This window comes from Castor canadensis, chromosome 4 (genome assembly GCF_047511655.1).
Source record: "Castor canadensis chromosome 4, mCasCan1.hap1v2, whole genome shotgun sequence".
NCBI classification, from domain to species: domain Eukaryota; kingdom Metazoa; phylum Chordata; class Mammalia; order Rodentia; family Castoridae; genus Castor; species Castor canadensis.
In genome coordinates this window covers 39,360,858-39,371,811 of record NC_133389.1, presented here as the reverse complement: position 1 = coordinate 39,371,811, position 10,954 = coordinate 39,360,858, and the positions used below count along the sequence as shown (strand labels likewise).

Here is a 10,954-nt window from a genome sequence, read left to right as displayed (position 1 = left end):
GTAGAAATTTTATCAAATATTTATTTTAGTATGACAGAACAAAGTAGGGAGAAGTAGGGGAAAAGGGAGAAACACTTTCTGCTCCTCACTCAAGAAATGGGAGTAAAGACTCACAATGGTGGTTTATATCTGTGGTCTTGAAGAGGAATATAGCCTTGAAACAGGTTCGTAAAACATGGTAAACTGTCAATTAAAAGCTATAACCTCAGACAGAGCTGTAAAACATGAGGAATTACCCATTAGAGCCATGCAAAAAGTTCAGGATCGAGGTAAAGGGCACCATGCAGAGATAAACACTCATTCCCACCTTCCTTTGTCTCCACTTGTAAATAAACTTTCCAAAGCAGGACTCCCCTGCTGTTCTTATCTAAACCTTAGGTCTCTAATCTACTACTAGCCCCTAATTGATGGGAGAGCACATTCCCTGTAATCTGATGCCCTGCACTGCCTTTTAAATATCCTGCGAATCCTTTGTTCAGAGCCCACTGGCGTAAATATAAAATCTGAGTTCTCCACTCCTCTAAGTGTCACTTGGCTTCTCGTCTGTCAAAATATTCCACAATAATCTTATACTTTTTAAGCTGGAGGAATACATGTCATCAGAAGTCTAGCAACCTTAATCACTTATGTTACCAGATGTGTGGTCAGAGGAGACTCTGGTCAGAAGATTCCTAGGCACTTGCATCTCACAAGAGAAGAATCAGGCAAGACACAAAAATGTAATAAAGTTTATTGACGGTTAAGGGAAGGCACAGCAAGAGAAAGCAGTGATGGGCCCAGGTCAGGTGAGATAAAAGAGCACAGGGCTTTGTTTTAAAGGGCCTCTATAAAGTAAAAAGGCAAACAGAAGGGGGAAACTCTGAGTGGTCTTTGCAGGATGGTCTAGGATGATTGACATTTGATTGACAAGGTCTTCTCATACAACATGGGGCACATGTGTAACTCTTAGGTATTTTAATTACATGCATGAAGTGTGATCAATATTTATGTTTTAATCTTTTTTTGTAAGTGTTGTACTCTGGGTACATTGTGATACTTACCAAAGTTCATACAATATATCATAGTTGAATTCACCCCTTCCATCATTTTTTTCCTTTACTCCTCCTCCCCCCAATATTTATATTTTAGCATAGGACTTTTACCTGAGGAGTAATCAAGGATGAAATTCACCTAAGTCTTCCTATCTTTGACAAAACTTATAAGTGCACAGGATTTGTAATTGAAATGACATTTACAACTGCAAAGGATGTCATTGGGTGGAGATAAGGAGTTTGGCATGAAATGCACTGAGAAAAGTCTCATGGTGCTAGAGTCCCATGTGATTTTTCTCTGTCACTAGCCTGCCTCAATTAGACAGTGGTTCTGAGTGCCCAAGATGGGTTCTGTTTATTATTGTAAAATATGGAGATGTTATTTAGGCCTACCCAAAACACAGGGACAATAGATGGGTTTTAGGGCTTCCCTTTGTCAGACTAGCCTTTCCCTTTACCCATTTAAGGAGTCTTGCAACTTGTTAACATCTCAAAGAGGAAGACAGATGCAGATAGCCCCTTTCCATTTCCCTATTCTTGTAATTTAATGTGTAAAAAGAGATGGGAAGGCCTAGATGCTCTGGCTTTTCAGTTTTCACTTCTTTGAGCCAATGTCCTTTTAATATTTATTAAAATAATTTTCCTGTCTCCTCATCTATCTATCCTGCTTCATCTTCATTCCATTGCTTCCAGGGAAGTGGGCTCCTCAGGCCAGCTGTAGTTGGCATTAGAAAGGCCAGGGTGGAGATGCAGACCAACAGGTGAGCAAATAAGTGCCATGTAGTACTCCCACAGCCACCCCTAGGGTGAACCAGCATAGCCCCCTGGACAGACTGGCCCCTGCCCCGCCAAAAAAAAAAAAAAAAAAAAACCCAAAGGCTGAGTTGCCCTCAATGCAGAGAAACCAATGCAGATACTTTAAAGTGACAAAGGCCAATAGGAGAAGGGAACCAGGAACTAGAGAAAAGGTTAGTTTGAGAAGAATTAATTTAGAAGGTAACACACATGTACAGGAAAGTAATGCAAGTCAACTCCCTGTATAGCCATCCTTATCTCAACTAGCAAAAACCCTTGGTCCTTCCTATTATTGCTTATACTCTCTCTTCAACAAAATTAGAGATAAGGGCAAAATAGTTTCTGCCTGGTAGTGAGGGGGTGGGGGGGAGATGGTGGGGAGAAGGGGGAGAAATGATCCAAACATTGTATGCACATATAAATTTAAAAAATTTTTAAAAACCTGACTAATAAACAAGGAACTGAAAAGGACACACAGCAGAGAAGGCAGGGTGCTGTGAGCACACCTGAGAAGGGGGAGGAGCAACGAGCTGCTCTCCATGTGAATTTTCAGTAAACAGAGCCTGCAAAAGTAGCCAGCTGACAGCAGGCAGCTGATGAGCCACTGCCTGAAATAGGGCAGATGGCAGCTCACAAATCTGTCTCCTGACCCAACCACATGGCGAGACTATGACAGAGCTACTGCTTAAATACCAACACGAGGACTGCATGCTGAAGGAGCAACACCAGAATGACTAAGACTGAAATTCCATTGTTCCTGAACTTGGAATTTTTTTCTTTCCTCTTTCTCTCTAAGTGCTTGTATTGTTCACTGTTAGTCCACCATCTCTCCCTGTTGATTTCTTTGGTTCTCTAATTTGTAAAATGTTTTATTCTTTTTTTCTTTCTTTTTCTGTTTTCTCTTTCTTGGTTTCATTAGTTTTACTCTTGTAAGTTAGCTAATACTAAATTACACACAAAACAGGGACAGAAACAGCACCAAGTGAAATGATGGGAAGACAAAAAAGGAATGGAAACAATTTTCCCCCCCAAAATAAATTAGTACAGGATTCAGAAGGAAATGAAGAAAGTGGATACCCAGTTCCAGACCCCAACAAAATAAAGATAGACTATCCCAAGGAACCCAACAAAGCCCACAAGAACACCTGAAAGAAGAAATTCTGCAAGAAATCACTGAGAATTTCATGGAGATGTTACTAGACAAAGTCAACAAAAATGTGCAGGAGGCACTCAAGAAATTCCAAGACAACAAAAACAAAGAATATGAGAAGACACAAAAACAAATTAGTGAACTCATAAGAGTCCTAAATAAATACCAAAGTGAAACAAAGAACACCATAAATAGAGAGATAAATGAATTAAGGGTGAAAATTGACAATATTAAAGAGGAAGTGACCCACGATATGGAAAACATCAGAAAAAAAAATGAAACATAGATACAAAACACAATGGAAGGTCACTCCAGCAGACCAGAACAAGCAGAAGACAGAATCTCAGAACTTGAAGATGAAATGGAAATTAAAGGAAAAACTAAAGAACTATTACTGAAACAATTCAAAATTTGTGAAAGGAATATGCAAGAACTCACCAACTCCATTAAAAGACCAAACCTGAGAATCACGTTGATTTCTTTGGTATTTCATTGATATTGAAGAAGGAGGAGAGATGCAAGCAAAAGGAATTCATAATATATTCAACAAAATAATAACAGAAAATTTCCCAAATCCAGAGAAAAGTATGCCCATTCAAGAAGCCTCCAGGACACCAAACAGATTTGACCAAAATAGAACTATCCCATGACATATTATCATTAAAACAACAAGCACAGAGAATAGAGACAGAATATTGAAGTCTGTAAGAGAGAAAAACTAATAACATACAAATGTAAACCCATCAAAATCACAGCAGATTTCTCAATGGAAACCTTAAAAGCAAGAAGAGCATGGAGTGAGATCTTCTGGGCACTGAATGAAAATAACTTCAACTCTAGGATACTCTACCCAGCAAAACTATCATTCAAAATAGATGGAGCAATAAAAGTCTTCCACGATAAACAGAAACTAAAACAATATATGACCACCAAGCCACCACTACAAAAGATTCTTCAAAGAATCCTGCACACAGAAAATGAAAGCAAACAAAACTGTGAAAGGACATGCAGTACCAAACCACAGGAGAAGAAAAGGCAAGAAGAAGAGAGTAACATTGATTTAGCTGCACAATCAAACCCTTAAACAACAAAGACAACTAAATGACAGGGATCACCACATACCTATCAATACTAACACTGAAAATTCCCCCATCAAAAGACACCATTTGGCAAACTGGATTAAAAAGGAAGATTCAATAATCTGTTGCTTACAGGAGACTCATCTCATTGACAGAAACAAGCACTGGCTTAGGGTGAAAGGCTGGAAGAAAATTTACCAAGCCAATGCCCCCCCCAAAACAGGCAGGAGTAGCAATACTTATCTTAGACAAAGTAGACTTCAAACCTACATTGATCAAATGAGATAAAGAACAACATTCCATCCTAATAAAAGGGGAAATACACCAAAAGGAAATAACAATTATCAACCTCTATGCACCCAACGTCAATGCACCCAACGTCAATGCACCCAATTTCATCATATTCTGAAGGACCTAAAAACATATATAAACTCTGACACAGTGGTAGTGGGAGACTTTAGTACCTCCCATCACCAATAGATAGGTCATCAAAACAAAAAATCAATAAAGAAATCCTAAATCTAAATGACACCATAGATCAAATGGACCTAGACAATGTCTATAGAATATTTCATCCAACTTCTGGACAATATACATTCTTCTCAGCAGCCCATGGAACCTTCTCCAAAGTTGATCAAATCTTAGGGCACAGAGCAAGCTTCAGCAACTATAAGAAAATAGAAATAATCCCATGCACTCTATCTGACCACAATGCATTAAAACTAGAACTCAACAACAAAAACAACAGTAAAAAACATGCAAACAGTTGGAAGCTGAACAACACATTGCTCAATGATCAACGGGTCATTGAGGAAATAAAAGGTTCCTGGAAGTTAATGAAAATGAAAACACGACCTACCGGAACCTATGGGACACAGCAAAGGCAGTCCTAAGAGGAAAGTTTACAGCTATGAGTGCATATATTAAAAGGACAGAAAGATCACAAATGACCTAATGCTACATCTCAAACTCCTAGAAAAACAAGAACAAGAAAATCCCAAAACAAACAGAAGGAGGGAAATAATAAAAATAAGGGCTGAAATCAATGAAATAGAAACAACAACAAAAAAACCATACAAAGAATAAATGAAATAAAAAGTTGGCTCTTTGAAAAAAATAAATAAGAGTGACAGACCTCTTGCAAACCTGACTAAAATGAGGAGAGAAAAAACCCTAATCAGTAAAATTAGAAATGCAAAAAGGGAGATAACAACAATGGAAATCATCAGAGACTACTTTTAGAAAATATATTCTAATGAATTTGAAAATCTTGAAGAAATGGACAGATTTCTAGATACTTATGACCATCCAAAATTGAAATAAAAGGACATTAATCACCTGAATAGATCTATAATACAAAATGAAATTGAAGCAGCAATAAAGAGTCTCCCAAAAAAAGAAAAGTCCAGGACCTGATGGATTCTCTGCTGAATTCTATCAGACCTTTAAAGAAGAACTGATACCAACCCTCCTTAAACTGTTCCATGAAATAGAAAGAGAAGGAATACTGCCTAACTCATTCTATGAAGCCAGTATTACTCTCATCCCAAAACCAGACAAAGACACTTCCAAAAAGGAGAACTATAGGCCAATCTCCTTAATGAACATCTATGCAAAAATCCTCAATAAAATAATGACAAACCAAATTCAACAACACATCAGAAAGATCATTTACCACGACCAAGTAGGTTTCATCCCAGGAATGCAGGGGTGGTTAAACATATGCAAATCTATAAATGTAATACAGCACATTAATAGAAGCAAAGACAAAAACCACTTGATCATCTCAAAAGATGTAGAAAAAACCTTGAACAAGATCCAACACCACTTCATGATAAAAACTCTAAGAAAACTAGGAATAGAAGGAAAGTACCTCAACATTGTAAAGGCTATATATGACAAACCTACAGCCAACATCATACTTAATGGTGAAAAACTGAAACCATTTCCCTTAAAATCAGGAATGAGACAAGGATGCCCACTATCCCCACTCCTATTCAACATACTACTGGAATTCCTAGACAGAGAAATTAGACAAGAAGAAGAAATAAAAGGAATACAATTAGGCAAAGAAACTGTCAAAATATCCCTATTTGCACACAATATGATCCTATACCTTAAAGACCCAAAAAACTCTACCCAAAAACTCCTAGACACCATAAACAGCTATAGCAAGGTGGCAGGATACAAAATCAACTTATAAAAATGATTAGTTTTTCTACACACCAACAACGAACAAACTGAGAAAGAATATGTGGAAACAATTCCATTTACAATAGCCTCAAAAAAAATCAAATACCTTTGTTAATCAAATTAACAAAGGATGTGAATGACCTCTACAAGGAGAACTACAAACCCATGAAGAAAGAGATCAAGGAAGACTACAGAAAATGGAAAGATCTCCCATTCTCATGGATTGGTAGAATCAACATAGTAAAAATGGCTATATTACCAAAAGCAATGTACATGTTTAATGCAATTCCCATCAAAATTCCAATGACTTTCATCACAGAGATTGAAAAATCTACCTCAAAGTTCATTTGGAAACACAAGAGACCACAAATAGCCAAGGCAATACTCAGCAAAAAGAGCAATGCTGGCAGTATCCCAACACCCAACTTCAAACTATATTACAAAGCAATAACAATAAAAACAGCATGGTACTGGCACAAAAACAGACATGAAGACCAGTGGAACAGAATAGAGGATCCGGATATGAATCCACACAACTATGCCCACCTTATTTTTGACAAAGGCGCTGAAAATATACAATGGAGAAAAGGCAGCCTCTTCAACAAATGTTGTTGGGGAAAGTGGTTATCTGTCTGCAAAAAACTGAAACTAGATCCATGTTTATCACCCTATACTAGCATCAACTCAAAATGGATCAAGGACGTTAATATCAGACCTGAAACTCTGAAGCTGGTTCAGGAAAGAGCAGGAAACTCTCTGGAAGTAGTAGGTATAGGCAAGGACTTCCTCAATAGAACCTCAGCAGCCCAGCAACTAAGAGAAAGGATAGACAAATGGGACTTCATAAAACTAAAAAGCTTCTGCACAATAAAAGAAATGGTCTCTAAACTGAAAAGACCACCCACAGAGTGGGAGAAAATATTTGCCAGCTATACATCAGACAAAGGACTGATAACCAGAATATACAGGGAACTCAAAAAACTAAACTCCCCCCAAATCAATGAACCAATAAAGAAATGGGCAACTGAACTATACAGAACTTTCTCAAAAGAAGAAATTCAAATGGCTAAAAAACACATGAAAAAATGCTCACCATCTCTAGCCATAAAGAAAACGCAAATCAAAACCACACTAAGATTCCACCTCACCCGTTAGAATAGCCATCATCAGCAACACCACTAACAACAGGTGTTGGCAAGGATGCAGGGAAAAAGGAACCCTCTTACACTATTGGTGGGAATGTAAACTAGTACAACCACTCTGCAAAAAAATTTGGAGGCTTCTTAAAAATCTAAACATAGATCTGCCATATGATCCAGAAATCCCATTCTTGGGTATATACCCAAAGGAATGCAACACAGGTTACTCCAGAGGCACCTGCACACCCATGTTTATTGCGGCAGTATTCACAATAGCCAAGTTATGGAAACAGCCAAGATGCCCTACTACTGACGAATGGATTAAGAAAATGTGGTATTTATACACAATGGAACTTTAGTCAGCCATGAAGAAGAATGAAATCTTATCATTTGCAGGTAAATGGATGGAACTGGAGAACATCATTCTGGTCGAGGTTAGCCAGGCTCAGAAGACCAAAAATTGTATGTTCTTCCTCATATGTGGACTATAGATCTAGGGAAAATACAGCAATGTGGTTGGACTTGGGTCACATGATAAGGGGAAAGCACACACAGGAGGTAGGGGGATAGGTAAGAAACCCAAAACATGATAGTATTTGATGTCCCCTCTGCAGAGCAAGTAATACAGAAACCTTAAAGCGACAGAGGTCAATATGAGAAGGGGATCAGGAACTAGTGAAAAGATCAGTTAGAGATGAATCAACTTGGGATGTGACACATTTGTACATGGAAGCAATGCTAGGAATCTCTCTGTATAACTCTCCTTATCTCAACTAGCAAAAACTCTTTGTCTCTCTAATTATTGCTTATACTTTCTCTTCAACAAAATTAGAGATAAGGGCAGAACAGATTCTGCCTGAAAGTGAGGGGGGGTGGGGAGAGGGAAGGGGTGGGGGATGGGGGGAGAAATGGCCCAAACAATGTATGCACATATGAATAAATGAATTTAAAAAAAAAAAAGAAAGAAAGGCCAGGCTGCTGTGAAATGGTCCAAAGGACTGAGGATGCTTGGCCACCACAGCCCTTCTCCACGGCTTCTTGATCACTTATCCTCTGGATATTTCATTTGGGAGGCTCTTATTCAAAAAGCATTTTTGGTGTAGATCTCACATGATCAGAACCAGAAAAGGGCAAGATGCCTACATGTTGGGTGAGGCAGCTATGGGGTCTGAGAGCTGACTCTCTTAGAAATAATATGCTGACCTTCACAAGAGGTACTTAGGCCCGGGGAGATGGCAATGACCAAGCTGGAGGAAAATCCAGTGATGAAAGACTGCTCAAGCAACAGTAGAAATGATCCAAGGAGAACTAAAAAACCAAAATAACTTGCTGTCAGCAGAGTTTGCTAAGTTGGAATGGAAGCCATTTTGGACTTCAGCTTAGGCTGCTCAGAACTGCATGATAATTATAGGAGCAGAAAGTGCAGCTTCCTTCCCTTGCCTGTCATTATCCTTCATGGCCCACTCCATAACAGGAGCCAGATTAGCAAGAGGAAAGCATAACAAATGTTTCATCGAAGTTTCATGTGACACAGAAGTCTTCAGAGTGAAAACCTAAAGAGCCAGCGTGAGCTACCCGTTTTTATGCCCATTTCGTGTGATCTACCATTTTATGTTCCATTAGCATGAACAGCCATGCAGAAATGTGATTGGACAAAAATGTAATGATCTAATGAGATAGACCGAGTGGGGAAAGCCAACAAGGCCAGTCGTCCATGCTCTTCTTGTTCTCTCAGTTGTAGCATTTCTTCTTCCAGGGCAGAAGGCAAGACCCCTCCAGGTATAGGGCAAGACATCTCCAGAATGAACACCATTAGCACCTTCATCCAGAAAACAGTCAGTCAGAGAATTTCCTCATGGCAAAAAAATAAAGGTGGGGAAAAGAGTATTATTTTTAGGCTTTATGACTTGCTTTGGAAAAAAGACATTCCAGTTTCAATGACCTGCCTTGGAGAAGAGGATTTCTGGTTTTTCTGACTCACTTTCAGGGGAGAATGAGGTGCAAGAAGAAGGGGAGAGACCTTGGTTCTGCAGCTGCTGTTGAGGCCTTCCAATATCCTTTGGTTGAAAGTAAGCAACATGCCACACCACCATATTTTAGGGGGTCATTTTCTGAGCCCCAACAATAACAGTTGGAAGAAGAACTCTCAGCAATGGCTGGTCCAGGGGAACAGAACACCTAAAAGGAAGTTGGGTCCTTTTTAACTCTCTCCAAACAGAGAAACTCTATTGCTTACACTGTGATCAAAGCTGGCCAGTTTGGCAGAAATGCCTTTCTCATTTTCCTCCATCTTTCCTTTCTTGGGGCCTCTGAAGAAGGTCTCCCACACTAGAGAACTGTGAGGTAGTGGATGCCCTTGCCTTGGTGACATCTTGTCTGCTCTTCAGCTGGAGGAAACTTGGCCCTTGAGGTGAAATGGAAAGAACATTGAGTTTAGAGTCAGAAGACCTGGTGTCAAATGACACTGGCCATGGTACTTAAACTCGCGCTGTTTATTTTAGGACCTGCCCCAAAGTAAGAGTGCTGCCCTTGTCTAGGCCAGTCACACTCTCACTCTTTTTATTGCAGTGTGAAATAAAGCACAAGACGCCAAGAAACATAACAAAGAAGGAATTTCATTCTCCTACTCTTTTTGGAAGGCAGGTCCTATCAAATCCACATGTTATCTGGCTGCTCCTCTCTTGGCCTCATAGTTGTATTCCACACCTTACTGAACGCTCCAGAGCTGGCTCACTTTACTTGCCTTTGGGACCAAAAAACAAGCTATGACCAAGGCTGTATTCCTGCCAACTTTCCTGAGGGCAAAGGATCCTGACTTCTATATCTTTCTTCAGGGTAGAAGATTAGGGTTAAAGGTGATATCCAATCCCAATGTTCTTACCTCAGAGGGGAACAGTGCAACAAACTTCCCTCTAGTCTTTACTAGAAATACTTTTCAACAAGCAAGAAAAACTATAAAGAAAGAGAGAAAATTAGTTGGAAATTTGTAAAATTTCACATACTATTCCTTACTGTTAATACATAGCACATGTTCTAAAAAGCTATCCAAAATCTCAGGGGATGCAACTCACTCCAAAAGCCCATACTGGCATATGTACTTTCACTTTTGCTTTGTGGTAAAAGTTCTTTCCCAAAAGTTCCTTACTTTGTCTCATCTCTGAATTCTTTCTCTGATAGTGACAAGAATCTGGAAAATTGAGTAAATGTCTCAATTTCCCTATCTCTTGGACCTTCCCAGACTCCCGCTACCAGCAACATTTCCACAGTGAGAAGAAGTTACAGAAGAAGGGAAGGTGACCCAAGAGCTGATGCAGGATTCAGCCTGCAGGGGACAAGACATGACGTTAGGTGTGAGTAGCCTCTTCAGCATTCCCCTAATCGTACTCTGTCCTGCTCTGGAGCTCACCGAGTCCCCTTACAGCTGACTCCACTGGCCACAGACAGCCAGAGAGATTAAGGGACCTGCTTAGGTCACATGTTAACCCAGAGACTGAGGCCATGATTCATCTTGGTTTGCACCATAGATGGTTATTGCAGGAAAAAACATTTTGAGACCCATCTCTAAAC

At 39.4% G+C, this 10,954-nt stretch overlaps 1 long non-coding RNA gene across 1 annotated transcript in view; it reads right to left on the bottom strand.

Annotated features, from left to right (window-relative positions):
* Positions 1-8,268: 8,268 nt before the first annotated feature.
* The window catches only part of LOC109702668 (uncharacterized), a 72,485-nt gene continuing 69,799 nt past the window's right edge, over positions 8,269-10,954 (bottom strand). Inside the window, exons 5-6 of the long non-coding RNA XR_012447063.1 lie at positions 10,269-10,339; positions 8,269-9,791 (exon numbers count right to left, since the gene is read on the bottom strand). This is a non-coding gene — a long non-coding RNA (uncharacterized lncRNA). The remainder of the gene's footprint in view (positions 9,792-10,268; positions 10,340-10,954) is intronic.